Source organism: Salvia splendens, chromosome 11 (genome assembly GCF_004379255.2).
Source record: "Salvia splendens isolate huo1 chromosome 11, SspV2, whole genome shotgun sequence".
NCBI classification, from domain to species: domain Eukaryota; kingdom Viridiplantae; phylum Streptophyta; class Magnoliopsida; order Lamiales; family Lamiaceae; genus Salvia; species Salvia splendens.
Genome location: NC_056042.1, coordinates 21299720 through 21315813, shown reverse-complemented (window position 1 = coordinate 21315813; position 16094 = coordinate 21299720). Strand labels below are relative to the sequence as shown.

Genomic DNA, 16094 nt, shown 5'->3' with positions numbered 1-16094 from the left:
CAGTTTGTTTGCCACCCCGGCTTGAATGACAATAGCGTCTTGGTGAGGAGAGATGGCTGGGACGGGATCGGCATCTGAAAATGTAATCACTTCGTCTTTCTTCAGCCTTTTATGTGTTGGTTCCTCTTGATTGGAAACTCTGCGTTCTGCTTTTAGGAACGACTTAGTCTTCCCGGCTGGGAGAGCATCAATAGTCAGGATTACTCCATCGTATTGCGGCTCGTCGTCGTCTTCGGGATCCTCATGCCTTTTCGGATCCTGAGGATTGCAGTTCGCACTTCTCTGCCTTTTGTTCTTTTTCGGCTGCTTGCTCTGGTATTTTTTTAACGTTCCTGTTTTCACAAGAACATCAATACCTGCAGCCAAATCTCGGCACTCCTCGGTATCGTGACCGTGGGTTTGATGGAAGGAGCAATATTGATCCTGAAGTCGCCGTGCGGCTGATTTCGTTATCCGCTTTGGTTTTTCGAACATATCGGAATGTAGTTCGAAAATTTCCGCTCTTGACTTGTTTAATGGTACGAACTGAGCGGGCGGCTTCTCAGGATTGAGACGTGGCCCCAATCTGCCTTGCACCGGTGCCCTTTGAATTCTTTCAAAAGGAGTTCGGCGAGGAAGCACCTGGTCGCTTTGATCGGGCTTCCTTTTGTCTCCTTGGGATGAGCTGTCTAACGACCGTTTTCGACGGTCTGCCTCATCCGCACGAGAAAACTGGTCCGCAATGTCCCACATTTCTTGAGCTGTTTGCGGACCGCACTCCACGAGCTTTCTGTAGAGAGCTCCGGGCAGGATTCCATTTTGGAATGCCGAGATGACAAGTAGATCATTGAGATTATCTACTTGTAGGCATTCCTTATGGAATCTCGTCAGGAAGTCGCTGATCTTTTCGTCGCGACCTTGACGTATAGAAAGCAGCTGAGCCGAAGTGATTCGGGCTTCCGCTTTCTGAAAGAACCTCCTGTGGAAAGCATCCATGAGATCTCGGTAGGATCTGATGCTGCCTTGAGGAAGGCTGTCGAACCACCTTCTGGCGTTCCCGATGAGCAGCTCGGGGAACAGCTTGCACATGTGGACCTCATTGAGACCCTGGTTCGCCATATTATATTGATAGCGTCCCAGGAAGTCATGAGGATCCTCCAGCCCGTCATAAGTCATTGACGGTGTCCGGTAGTTCCGCGGCAAAGGAGTTCGGGTGATATCGTCCGAGAACGGAGTCTTTAATGCTCCGTACATGGCGAACCCGACATCTCTTCGGTACGGAGGAGATGGAGTTCTCCTGTGGTTCCGGTACCGAGGAGGAGCAGGAGCATGTTGAGGTTGAGGATTCTTTCTCCTGGAAGACACGTCACTACTGCGGTAGTGACTTTCATGTCTGGATGAGGAGGGAGAATCCGCCGTTGTCTTCTCCGGCTGTTGGCTCTTCTGCAGGAAGGTTAAGAACTCCTCCTGCTTCTCGGCCAAGAACAGCTTGACAGCTTCATTTAAATTGGGCTGCTGGGAAGACTCGGTGCGATGACTCCTGGAGTGGCTTGCTCCTTCTTCGTGAGAACCGGAGGTAGATGTCTCCCGAGGCCGTTTTTCAGACCTGCGAGCTGGACTAGCTTCCTCACGGTTATCACGAACGGTATTATGAGTGTTATGTGATCTGGTATGCATTTTTTGGGGTGGAAAAGGGTCAAAAATTCGCTTTATCACAAATTTTGTTCTCTGTTTCCCACAGACGGCGCCAGTGATGAAGCGGCGAATTTTTGATGTTTGTAAATGCAGGAAATAAATGAAGATCAACACAGAGATTTTACGTGGTTCGATTTACTGAGGTAAATCTACGTCCACGGGGAGAAATGGGGGCAGGTTTGTATTGCTTGATCTGCGAATTACAGCTTACAACACTGGCCTGCTTTATGATATTCTCTCTAGAGAGCTTTTTAGAATTTTCAGAAGAAGTTATCTATCTGACCTAGGTTCTATTTATACAGTGAACCAAGATCGTGGCATGCAGCATTTATTAGGTAGTGGATGTCGTGGAGATCGTGGCGACCTTGCATGGGTCCACTATCCTGCATGAGTTAATGACTGCTTGACACCACTAAATAGATCGTCGGTGTAGTGGAGGTGGAAATCTTGCATGAGTCCACTATCTCCTAGTTCGGTCGAATACTGAGACCGAACTGCTGAATTATTGCCGAGCAGCTTTTGCCGATCTGAGAGTAGAGCTTGATGCCGACCTGAGAGCAGAGCTTGATGAGTTGGCTTTCACCGAGCTGTAGGCTGGGGCCGAACTCTTTGGTTGTGCCGAACTGAACTCTTTAGTCACGCCGGACTGATACTCTTTAGTCATGCCGAACTGATACTCTGTCTTGGGCTTTACTGCTGTTGGGCTTGTTTAGTACGTACTCCATCAGTACTCAATAGCGATTATAAGTTGAAGAAAAGTAAAAACTCGTTTGCTTTCTGGATATACAAATATAGAGCAAGAATTCTCTACCAAATGGAGCTATCAAGTTAACAAAGGAAACTCCGGGTGAGCCGAATGTGATCGACAGTGCTCCTCAGCCCATATTCATGCACCACCCAGTTTCCTTCCCTGAAACCATCTCCGCAATCTGTAGAATAGTCTGATTCTATCTGGTGTTTGAAAAACGCACCAATTTTTTTCTCAAATTCAGACCTCTTCCCCTTCTTCAAAGAGCCACACAAGGATGCTGAGGTCGAGGGAGCAGATGATGATGATGAAGCGGAAGCTGCATTGCTACCAGTGCCACCAATGATCTCTGAATCTAACCACATGTGAACCATCACTTGGCAGATTCCTTCTTTGATTTTTGGACTAAGATTAGGGTAACCTGAAATGTAACTTGGTTGATAAGTTAGTACACATGTACCGCTGATATTAGTGAACGTTTACCTTTCAGGCGGAGCCATGCATGCATCATAACATGACCCAAGATCGACCCAGCCAGTAATCTACATCAGGCCAAAGGTTAATTACGGTGAGGATCCAAAGGGAAAAGATGAGCTATACCTCATATAGAAAATAAGTGACTCTACCTAGGAAGACCATGTGTAAGGCTCAGGAAACATGTCTGTTATCTGATATCCTCCTACTTTAGGTTGCTTCAGTATTTGGGAATTGAAGGGTCAAAAATTAAGAACGAAAAATATTCTCACAACATTATTCAGTTGATTTTTAGTTCACAGTGAAGATTTGTGTGTGCCGTGTTAACACTTTGTTCTTCTGATAGGCAAAGGCCTCTAGTCCCCAGCATGTGGTAATGACCCTGGATCCAGAATAAATAATCAGCCCATATGCCACTTTAGTAAAACTATGATGCCTATTCAGAATAGACTGTACAATTTTCTCTTCTTCCATGGCTTCATCTAGTGCTTGTCTCTTGACCAAGAGTAATGGCACTTGCTACTCTACCTTCATTATTAGACCTTCCTAAAATTTTTGTATTTCGAGGTAAAGTGGTTTAATCAATACCAAACAACGAATATAAATCAGTCTAGTCTGAAACCAATCACACAATAGTAAATGAATAAACCAAATGTAATCGGAAAATGTATGAACTGTGCAGCAAACTATATATACAACAAAGGAATATGAGCACTTACAAAGTTTTTGCATAAGTCACATTTGGGGCACTTACAAGTCCTTAATGCAAGATTTATGGAAGGGATGATTATCAGACATGGAAAACTGAAACAGAATCTAAGAAGAAGTCAGTTCATTAAATTATTGGTACAATGAATTATGTAACTAGGTAACACTACCTCCGTCCCTAAACAATCTATTTTTGTCATTTTGGTCCAATTCTATTTGTAGAGTCATAGACACTGCCACAACATGTAACACCCCGACTTTTTCTACCCTTTTCATTTGTTCTCGTAGTGACATTGTTTGTGCATCTGGAAAAATTTCGGCTTTGTTTTGTTTGTCGAGAAAAAAATATATCATTTTGGGCCTATAACAAGTATTCTTTTCTATCTCAATTTATTTATTCCCAAGCCCAATTCTTTTTGGAACTATTTCTTTTGAAGCCCAATTCGAAACCCATTTGTTTGAGCCCAAGTCACATACTAATATATTTCTAGCCCTACTTGTGTTGACGTGAAAACCGTCGAAACCTCTCCTCAACAATCGGTTATTAGCCATGCCTTGGAAATTGGAACAAATAAGCCAAATCCCAACAGAATACAACTCCTCAATTTACATAAATCTGCCCACGACTCCACGTTGGGGTATTTTGGAATCAACTTCATAGAAAATAGAGAGTTAGAGAGGGGAGAGTTTCATCAAGAGTAGCATAACAGATTAGAGAAGAAAGGACTTCAGCGCCATGTGAACGACGGCAACGAGCTTGTTCAGTTTGGAGATAGAAGAGAGATGACGGAGATGAATGGTTGGCATCGCACTCCAAAGAAGATTGTTGCGGCTGAAGCAATACCGAAGGCGACGGATCAGCGGCGACAACCGAACAGCGGCTGACAGAAGCCGTGTGCGACCGTTCAGCGACGAGCTTGGAGGCAGCGGCGATAGAGAGACACGAGCAGCAGCGGCGATGCGACATCGACTGCACCGTGACAGCAGCGGCGAGCGGACTGCGCAGCCCACGACGACGGTGGAGAAAGCAAGACAACGCTGTGCAATTGAAACGGAAAGGATGAAGAGTTTACGGTCGCGACGATGGCTGCACGGCGGACATCGGTTGTCTCGATGTGGAGCAGCAGCGGTTTATTAACCACAGCGGCAGCGGCTGAGCAACGACTGCCCATCCCCCTTGCTGCGTCGGCGTTTTTCCGCGGAGGAGACGACGGCGGTGGCTGATTTTGGAGATGGAAAACGAGGTGCAGGGGACCCGACGGTGGCAGCGGCAGTCGCCATCTCCGGCGAGTTGAGGATGGCGACGGAATTGAGGGTTGCGATATGGTGTGAAATGGTGAAGATGGAGAGAAAGAGAGATGGCGTGAAGGAGATGGAATGGGAGTATTGGGCCTCAATTTGGAGACAAGAGTTAAAGATTAGGCCTTTGTATTGTTTAGAGAAATTGGGCTAATAAATTAAAATTGGAGGATTTATTCATTTTGGGCCAAGTTGTTAATGAGTTAAGTGGGCTGAAGCATTCATTTTGTTGGGTCAAGCTCGGGCAGCCTCAACAATAATTGAAAGACTGGAAGCATGGACTTAAAGAAGGGAATTTTCCGAGAATCAATTTGAAGTCGAAGTAAAGAATTCAAATTCAGAAAATTTAACGAACGAGGTTGGCTTTCTTTTTAAATAAGGGCTATGCCCAAAGTATATTTTTATGTGAAAATGATATGAATATTTGTCATGCCGTGTTTTGTTTTATCTATGGAACCTATCTGATGTGGCTTTTGCCATCAATGGATAATCGAATTCGGGTCTGTCTAGGGAGTGAGTCCCTATTCAGGCTAGTGTACACCTATGGAGATCGTGAGCCGTCTTTTGGGTCGGCCGGTCTAGTGACTTGGAATGTGGCCACGTTCCTTGTCATCAATGGATCAGATACGGTAGACATCTATGGGAAAATGACTGCAGTCACGAGTTTTACGATGGAAATGATTTTAGTGTCTTGGGCGATTTCTAAAGCTAAAAACCCAAGGTCACTCAATGGTGGCATGATAAATACTTTTTATAAAATGTTTTCGGCATGAGTCCACTGAGTGCATCAAGTACTCAGCCCTGCATTTCTTTTTAAAAATGTGCAGGTTGAGCGGTGACGAGCGCGGTGGGTGTTGAGCATAAAAGTGAAGAATGTCTATCAAATGTCTAGAATGTCTAGAATATGTTGTGTCTTCATACATAGCATTATTCTACTCTCGAAATGCTTCCGCTGAATGTTGTTTCTTTTGAGTTTATGTATTGTTGGGATATTTTCATTTGGAGTTGTCAATTGTTGAAATGATACTCTGATTTTTTTTTTGAGATATTCCCATTTGTTTCGAGCTATGGTCGATTTGTGTTGTTTCCCCTTTCTTTCCCGCTTCTTTAATCCTCCCCTAGTCGCGATCAACCGTGTTTTCTATCCTTAGAAAATGCGGGCGTGACACAACACATATCACCGTCAATATATTGATTTATTTTCCATTTCTATCACATGGCCCACCACTTTCTCCACTCACAATACATTTATTAACCATTACTAAACTACCCTCCCTAAGATGAGACATTTTCCCCACTAACAATGGTAAACCAATGAGAAACCTAGAAAGTCAGAAAATGAAATTATAATATTATTAGAACAGTTTATTTCAATTTTGAAAATTGAAAATTGAAATGAAATGTTGAAAGTTAAGTCATAACAAGACATTCATTTCAATTTTCAACATTTTATATAAAAGTGCTAGTTGTCTTTGAGACACTATATTGAGAGACCTATAAAAATGTCTGATGCACAATAGCTTGGGTATGTTAAAATCAAATAGTACTCCCTCTATTCGCGATTACAAATCTCATTTTGCCATTTGGTCTTGTATGTTATGACTTGGCTCTTTTCACTTTTAGTATATATGGTAAGTAGACTTCATGTTCCATTAACTCACTCCACTCATACTTTATTATTATAAAACTAATTTATAAAAGATGGAACCACATTCCACTAATATTTTTCAACCAAATTACTTCATATTTCTTAAAACTCGAACCACAAAAAAGTAGGATGTGTAATCGCTGAGGGAGTAATAATGTCATATCAAAGGATGTTGATGTTATCCTAGAGATTAAGAAGGATTGCAACCTCTAAAAGTAGTCATGAAGTTTGATTACTGAATGTAGCACTGAAAATCTTTGAATTACTAAGAGTAACAGCTAATGATATTGCTAATATACTTGAGAACCTTCTAAAATATTGCATAAAAATCGCATTACTTGCTTATGTATATTAAAAGCATAAGAATGGACATGTTTCCAGTTCCATAACTTTAAATTTGTAATTGCAGATCAACTTTTCATAAATAATGTAACATATTAATGCTAATAGTAATAGGATTTTTTTTGATGTTCATGAAGTCGGAAGCTTTATTATTTGATATATATTTTCTATTTTAACGTAAATATAATGGATGGAAACGATTTTTTTATGATGTTAAATATTACCATAAAAAATATCAACGAAAATATAAATTATAGCAAATAGAATACAATAATTTTTTTTTAATTATGAGTATAATATGGAAGAAAACAATTAAGAAATGACAATGAATTAAAAATAATATAATTAGTTGTGTAAAAGAGAACAAATAGAAAATATGTTCTAAAATATTAAAAGAAAAAGAATAACGCAAAAACAGAAAAAGAATTAAAAAAAGAGTTGCATAAATAGGTAAAAATACAAAGTAGAGAAAAAATGAAGGACATAATTCGCCAAGGGAAACCATCTCAGGACAATCAAACATGAGACACAGTTTCATACCAATTGTGCCACTATCTTCACATGTGAACTTTTTATTACATATACAATATATATATATATATATATATATATATATATAGAGAGAGAGAGTAGTGATCTAGGGCAAGAGCCCCTTAAACCTATAACTAGAGAACAAATCATAGCCACAAGATCAAGAAAATCAAGGGCTAGTATTAATACATGTAATTTTCTAATTTAAGGAGAAATTAGTTCCCTCAATCATAAATTTACTCCATAATAACAAGGCGGGGGTATTATGGTAATTTTGTAAAAGCTTGATACCAAAATCAGGTTAGGTCGCCAAATTGATTTCATTTGAAAAACAACCGCGATTTACTCCATAAAATATTCGCCACCGCTCCACACAGCGGTAACAGTCGCGCCACCGCCTCCGCGGAGGAATACATATGCTACATTCAGAAAATCCTCAAATGCTCTGGCATAATCGACAAATTAACCCAGCTAACTCTAGGCAAATGGCACACCCCTTCCCACCCCTTGGATCCCTCAATTTTTTACTACCTCGAGCTCTTTCACCCCGCCGCTGCCCCCTCCGGCGCTGTCATCAGCCGCCGCTGCAACCGGAAGCTAATTTTCGAGCTGGTGGACGAGATCCTGGCTGATATTTTGTGGCCGCACTTGGATTACAAGCTCTGGATTCATAAATCTCCGCCCGATCAATTCTCTTTGGTCGATGATCTGTGTGAGAGGATTGGGAATTTTCCGGCGAAGGACTGTCAAGTGCTTGAAGATATTGATTTGTTGGTGGCGAAGGATCTAAGGAAGACGGCGGTGAATGGGTATTTTGAGGAGGAAGGGGAGCGGTTGGTGCGTTTGACATTAGCACTATTTGATTAATAGGAAGCTATAATTTCAGTATTTTTTAATTAAAAAAATTGACATTGTCTTTTAAATCTAAGATAAACCAATTTTTCAGTACCAATTAGTCATGTTTATAAATAAATATTTACTAGTAAATAATACGCTCGTATATATATTTGTAAACAAGAATGAAGTAAAATGAGAATAAGAGTGATGTGTTTTGTAAACAAGAGAGAAGTAAAATTAGAATAAGAGTGATGTGTTTTATAAACAAGAGTAAAGTAAAATCAGAGTAAGTGATGTGTTTTGTAAACAAGAGTGAAGTAAAATTAGAATAAGAGTGATGTGTTTTGTAAACAAGAGTGAAGAATAAGAGTGATGTGTTTTGTAAACAAGTAAAATAGAATAAGAGTGATGCGTTTTGTAAACAAGAGTGAAGTAAAATCTGAATAAGAGTGATGTGTTTTGTAAACAAGAGTGAAGTAAAATCAGAATAAGAGTGATGTGTTTTGTAAACAACAGTGAAGTAAAATCAGAATAAGAGTGATGTGTTTTGTAAACAAGAGTGAAGTAAAATCATGCTAAGAGTGATGTGTTTTGTAAACAAGAATGAAGTAAAATCAGAATAAGAGTGATGTGTTTTATAAACAAAAGTGAAATAAAATCAGAATAAGAGTGATGTGTTTTGTAAACAAGAGTGAAGTAAAATCAGAATAAGAGTGATGTGTTTTGTAAACAAGAGTGAAGTAAAATCAAAATAAGAGTGATGTGTTTTGTAAACAAGAGTGAAGTAAAATCAGAATAAGAGTGATGTGTTTTGTAAACAAGTAAAATAGAATAAGAGTGATGTGTTTTGTAAACAAGAGTGAAGTAAAATCAGAGTAAGAGTTATGTGTTTTGTAAACAAGAGTGAAGTAAAATCATGCTAAGAGTGGAGTGTTTTGTAAACAAGAGTGAAGTAAAATCATGCTAAGAGTGGTGTGTTTTTTAAACAAGAGTGAAGTAAAAGCATGCTAAGAGTGATGTATTTTGTTAACAAGAGTGAAGTAAAATCAGAATAAGAGTGATGTGTTTTGTAAACAAGAGTGAAGTAAAATCAGAATAAGAGTGGTGTGTTTTGTAAACAACAGTGAAGTAAAATCAGAATAAGAGTGATGTGTTTTGTAAACAAGAGTGAAGTAAAATCATGCTAAGAGTGATGTGTTTTGTAAACAAGAGTGAAGTAAAATCATGCTAAGAGTGATGTGTTTTGTAAACAAGAGTGAAGTAAAATCATGCTAAGAGTGATGTATTTTGTAAACAAGAGTGAAGTAAAATCAGAATAAGAGTGATGTGTTTTGTAAACAAGAGTGAAATAAAATCAGAATAAGAGTGATGTGTTTTGTAAACAAGAGTGAAGTAAAATCAGAATAAGAGTGATGTGTTTTGTAAACAACAGTGAAGTAAAATCAGAATAAGAGTGATGTGTTTTGTAAACAACAGTGAAGTAAAATCAGAATAAGAGTGATGTGTTTTGTAAACAACAGTGAAGTAAAATCAGAATAAGAGTGATGTGTTTTGTAAACAAGAGTGAAGTAAAATCAGAATAAGAGTGATGTGTTTTGTAAACAACAGTGAAGTAAAATCATGCTAAGAGTGATGTGTTTTGTAAACAACAGTGAAGTAAAATCATGCTAAGAGTGATGTGTTTTGTAAACAAGAGTGAAGTAAAATCAGAATAAGAGTGGTGTGTTTTGTAAACAAGAGTGAAGTAAAATCATGCTAAGAGTGATGTGTTTAGTAAACAAGAGTGAAGTAAAATCAGAATAAGAGTGGTGTGTTTTGTAAACAAGAGTGAAGTAAAATCAGAGTAAGAGTGATGTGTTTTGTTAACAAGTAAAATAGAATAAGAGTGTTTTGTTTTGTAAACAAGAGTGAAGTAAAATCTGAATAAGAGTGATGTGTTTTGTAAACAAGAGTGAAGTAAAATCAGAATAAGAGTGATGTGTTTTGTAAACAACAGTGAAGTAAAATCAGAATAAGAGTGATGTGTTTTGTAAACAAGAGTGAAGTAAAATCATGCTAAGAGTGATGTGTTTTGTAAACAAGAATGAAGTAAAATCAGAATAAGAGTGATGTGTTTTATAAACAAGAGTGAAATAAAATCAGAATAAGAGTGATGTGTTTTGTAAACAAGAGTGAAGTAAAATCAAAATAAGAGTGATGTGTTTTGTAAACAAGAGTGAAGTAAAATCAGAATAAGGTGATGTGTTTTGTAAACAAGAGTGAAGTAAAATCATGCTAAGAGTGGAGTGTTTTGTAAACAAGAGTGAAGTAAAATCATGCTAAGAGTGGTGTGTTTTTTAAACAAGAGTGAAGTAAAAGCATGCTAAGAGTGATGTATTTTGTTAACAAGAGTGAAGTAAAATTAGAATAAGAGTGATGTGTTTTGTAAACAAGTAAAATAGAATAAGAGTGATGTGTTTTGTAAACAAGAGTGAAGTAAAATCATGCTAAGAGTGATGTGTTTTGTAAACAAGAGTGAAGTAAAATCAGAATAAGAGTGGTGTGTTTTGTAAACAACAGTGAAGTAAAATCAGAATAAGAGTGATGTGTTTTGTAAACAAGAGTGAAGTAAAATCATGCTAAGAGTGATGTGTTTTGTAAACAAGAGTGAAGTAAAATCATGCTAAGAGTGGTGTGTTTTTTAAACAAGAGTGAAGTAAAAGCATGCTAAGAGTGATGTATTTTGTTAACAAGAGTGAAGTAAAATTAGAATAAGAGTGATGTGTTTTGTAAACAAGTAAAATCAGAATAAGAGTGATGTGTTTTGTAAACAACAGTGAAGTAAAATCATGCTAAGAGTGATGTGTTTTGTAAACAAGAGTGAAGTAAAATCAAAATAAGAGTGGTGTGTTTTGTAAACAAGAGTGAAGTAAAATCAGAATAAGAGTGATGTGTTTTGTAAACAAGAGTGAAGTAAAATCATGCTAAGAGTGATGTGTTTTGTAAACAAGAGTGAAGTAAAATCATGCTAAGAGTGATGTATTTTGTAAACAAGAGTGAAGTAAAATCAGAATAAGAGTGATGTGTTTTGTAAACAAGAGTGAAATAAAATCAGAATAAGAGTGATGTGTTTTGTAAACAAGAGTGAAGTAAAATCAGAATAAGAGTGATGTGTTTTGTAAACAACAGTGAAGTAAAATCAGAATAAGAGTGATGTGTTTTGTAAACAACAGTGAAGTAAAATCAGAATAAGAGTGATGTGTTTTGTAAACAACAGTGAAGTAAAATCAGAATAAGAGTGATGTGTTTTGTAAACAAGAGTGAAGTAAAATCAGAATAAGAGTGATGTGTTTTGTAAACAACAGTGAAGTAAAATCATGCTAAGAGTGATGTGTTTTGTAAACAAGAGTGAAGTAAAATCAGAATAAGAGTGATGTGTTTTGTAAACAACAGTGAAGTAAAATAAGAATAAGAGTGATGTGTTTTGTAAACAACAGTGAAGTAAAATCAGAATAAGAGTGATGTGTTTTGTAAACAACAGTGAAGTAAAATCAGAATAAGAGTGATGTGTTTTGTAAACAAGAGTGAAGTAAAATCAGAATAAGAGTGATGTGTTTTGTAAACAACAGTGAAGTAAAATCATGCTAAGAGTGATGTGTTTTGTAAACAACAGTGAAGTAAAATCATGCTAAGAGTGATGTGTTTTGTAAACAAGAGTGAAGTAAAATCAGAATAAGAGTGGTGTGTTTTGTAAACAAGAGTGAAGTAAAATCATGCTAAGAGTGATGTGTTTAGTAAACAAGAGTGAAGTAAAATCAGAATAAGAGTGGTGTGTTTTGTAAACAAGAGTGAAGTAAAATCAGAGTAAGAGTGATGTGTTTTGTTAACAAGTAAAATAGAATAAGAGTGTTTTGTTTTGTAAACAAGAGTGAAGTAAAATCTGAATAAGAGTGATGTGTTTTGTAAACAAGAGTGAAGTAAAATCAGAATAAGAGTGATGTGTTTTGTAAACAACAGTGAAGTAAAATCAGAATAAGAGTGATGTGTTTTGTAAACAAGAGTGAAGTAAAATCATGCTAAGAGTGATGTGTTTTGTAAACAAGAATGAAGTAAAATCAGAATAAGAGTGATGTGTTTTATAAACAAGAGTGAAATAAAATCAGAATAAGAGTGATGTGTTTTGTAAACAACAGTGAAGTAAAATCAAAATAAGAGTGATGTGTTTTGTAAACAAGAGTGAAGTAAAATCAGAATAAGAGTGATGTGTTTTGTAAACAAGAGTGAAGTAAAATCATGCTAAGAGTGGAGTGTTTTGTAAACAAGAGTGAAGTAAAATCATGCTAAGAGTGGTGTGTTTTTTAAACAAGAGTGAAGTAAAAGCATGCTAAGAGTGATGTATTTTGTTAACAAGAGTGAAGTAAAATTAGAATAAGAGTGATGTGTTTTGTAAACAAGTAAAATAGAATAAGAGTGATGTGTTTTGTAAACAAGAGTGAAGTAAAATCATGCTAAGAGTGATGTGTTTTGTAAACAAGAGTGAAGTAAAATCAGAATAAGAGTGGTGTGTTTTGTAAACAACAGTGAAGTAAAATCAGAATAAGAGTGATGTGTTTTGTAAACAAGAGTGAAGTAAAATCATGCTAAGAGTGATGTGTTTTGTAAACAAGAGTGAAGTAAAATCATGCTAAGAGTGATGTATTTTGTAAACAAGAGTGAAGTAAAATCAGAATAAGAGTGATGTGTTTTGTAAACAAGAGTGAAATAAAATCAGAATAAGAGTGATGTGTTTTGTAAACAAGAGTGAAGTAAAATCAGAATAAGAGTGATGTGTTTTGTAAACAACAGTGAAGTAAAATCAGAATAAGAGTGATGTGTTTTGTAAACAACAGTGAAGTAAAATCAGAATAAGAGTGATGTGTTTTGTAAACAACAGTGAAGTAAAATCAGAATAAGAGTGATGTGTTTTGTAAACAAGAGTGAAGTAAAATCAGAATAAGAGTGATGTGTTTTGTAAACAACAGTGAAGTAAAATCATGCTAAGAGTGATGTGTTTTGTAAACAAGAGTGAAGTAAAATCAGAATAAGAGTGGTGTGTTTTGTAAACAAGAGTGAAGTAAAATCATGCTAAGAGTGATGTGTTTAGTAAACAAGAGTGAAGTAAAATCAGAATAAGAGTGATGTGTTTTGTAAACAAGAGTGAAGTAAAATCAGAGTAAGAGTGATGTGTTTTGTTAACAAGTAAAATAGAATAAGAGTGTTTTGTTTTGTAAACAAGAGTGAAGTAAAATCTGAATAAGAGTGATGTGTTTTGTAAACAAGAGTGAAGTAAAATCAGAATAAGAGTGATGTGTTTTGTAAACAACAGTGAAGTAAAATCAGAATAAGAGTGATGTGTTTTGTAAACAAGAGTGAAGTAAAATCATGCTAAGAGTGATGTGTTTTGTAAACAAGAATGAAGTAAAATCAGAATAAGAGTGATGTGTTTTATAAACAAGAGTGAAATAAAATCAGAATAAGAGTGATGTGTTTTGTAAACAAGAGTGAAGTAAAATCAGAATAAGAGTGATGTGTTTTGTAAACAAGAGTGAAGTAAAATCAGAATAAGAGTGATGTGTTTTATAAACAAGAGTGAAATAAAATCAGAATAAGAGTGATGTGTTTTGTAAACAACAGTGAAGTAAAATCAGAATAAGAGTGATGTGTTTTGTAAACAAGAGTGAAGTAAAATCAGAATAAGAGTGATGTGTTTTGTAAACAACAGTGAAGTAAAATCAGAATAAGAGTGATGTGTTTTGTAAACAACAGTGAAGTAAAATCAGAATAAGAGAGATGTGTTTTGTAAACAACAGTGAAGTAAAATCAGAATAAGAGTGATGTGTTTTGTAAACAAGAGTGAAGTAAAATCAGAATAAGAGTGATGTGTTTTGTAAACAACAGTGAAGTAAAATCATGCTAAGAGTGATGTGTTTTGTAAACAAGAGTGAAGTAAAATCAGAATAAGAGTGGTGTGTTTTGTAAACAAGAGTGAAGTAAAATCATGCTAAGAGTGATGTGTTTAGTAAACAAGAGTGAAGTAAAATCAGAATAAGAGTGATGTGTTTTGTAAACAAGAGTGAAGTAAAATCAGAGTAAGAGTGATGTGTTTTGTTAACAAGTAAAATAGAATAAGAGTGTTTTGTTTTGTAAACAAGAGTGAAGTAAAATCTGAATAAGAGTGATGTGTTTTTTAAACAAGAGTGAAGTAAAATCAGAATAAGAGTGATGTGTTTTGTAAACAACAGTGAAGTAAAATCAGAATAAGAGTGATGTGTTTTGTAAACAAGAGTGAAGTAAAATCATGCTAAGAGTGATGTGTTTTGTAAACAAGAATGAAGTAAAATCAGAATAAGAGTGATGTGTTTTATAAACAAGAGTGAAATAAAATCAGAATAAGAGTGATGTGTTTTGTAAACAAGAGTGAAGTAAAATCAGAATAAGAGTGATGTGTTTTGTAAACAAGAGTGAAGTAAAATCAGAATAAGAGTGATGTGTTTTGTAAACAAGTAAAATAGAATAAGAGTGATGTGTTTTGTAAACAATAATGAAGTAAAATCAGAGTAAGAGTGATGTGTTTTGTAAACAAGAGTGAAGTAAAATCAGAATAAGAGTGGTGTGTTTTGTAAACAACAGTGAAGTAAAATCAAAATAAGAGTGATGTGTTTTGTAAACAAGAGTGAAGTAAAATCAAGCTAAGAGTGATGTGTTTTGTAAACAAGAGTGAAGTAAAATCATGCTAAGAGTGGAGTGTTTTGTAAACAAGAGTGAAGTTAAATCATGCTAAGAGTGGTGTGTTTTTTAAACAAGAGTGAAGTAAAAGCATGCTAAGAGTGATGTATTTTGTTAACAAGAGTGAAGTAAAATCAGAATAAGAGTGATGTGTTTTGTAAACAAGAGTGAAGTAAAAACAGAATAAGAGTGGTGTGTTTTGTAAACAACAGTGAAGTAAAATCAGAATAAGAGTGATGTGTTTTGTAAACAAGAGTGAAGTAAAATCATGCTAAGAGTGATGTGTTTTGTAAACAAGAGTGAAGTAAAATCATGCTAAGAGTGATGTGTTTTGTAAACAAGAGTGAAGTAAAATCATGCTAAGAGTGATGTATTTTGTAAACAAGAGTGAAGTAAAATCAGAATAAGAGTGATGTGTTTTGTAAACAAGAGTGAAATAAAATCAGAATAAGAGTGATGTGTTTTGTAAACAAGAGTGAAGTAAAATCAGAATAAGTGTGATGTGTTTTGTAAACAACAGTGAAGTAAAATCAGAACAAGAGTGATGTGTTTTGTAAACAACAGTGAAGTAAAATCAGAATAAGAGTGATGTGTTTTGTAAACAACAGTGAAGTAAAATCAGAATAAGAGTGATGTGTTTTGTAAACAAGAGTGAAGTAAAATCAGAATAAGAGTGATGTGTTTTGTAAACAACAGTGAAGTAAAATCATGCTAAGAGTGATGTGTTTTGTAAACAAGAGTGAAGTAAAATCAGAATAAGAGTGGTGTGTTTTGTAAACAAGAGTGAAGTAAAATCATGCTAAGAGTGATGTGTTTAGTAAACAAGAGTGAAGTAAAATCAGAATAAGAGTGATGTGTTTTGTAAACAAGAGTGAAGTAAAATCAGAGTAAGAGTGATGTGTTTTGTTAACAAGTAAAATAGAATAAGAGTGTTTTGTTTTGTAAACAAGAGTGAAGTAAAATCTGAATAAGAGTGATGTGTTTTGTAAACAAGAGTGAAGTAAAATCAGAATAAGAGTGATGTGTTTTGTAAACAACAGTGAAGTAAAATCAGAATAAGAGTGATGTGTTTTGTAAACAAGAGTGAAG

General features: G+C 35.8%; 1 pseudogene; it reads right to left on the bottom strand.

Annotated features, from left to right (window-relative positions):
- Positions 1 to 2502: 2502 nt before the first annotated feature.
- Positions 2503 to 16094, bottom strand: part of LOC121754580 — a 31403-nt pseudogene continuing 17811 nt past the window's right edge.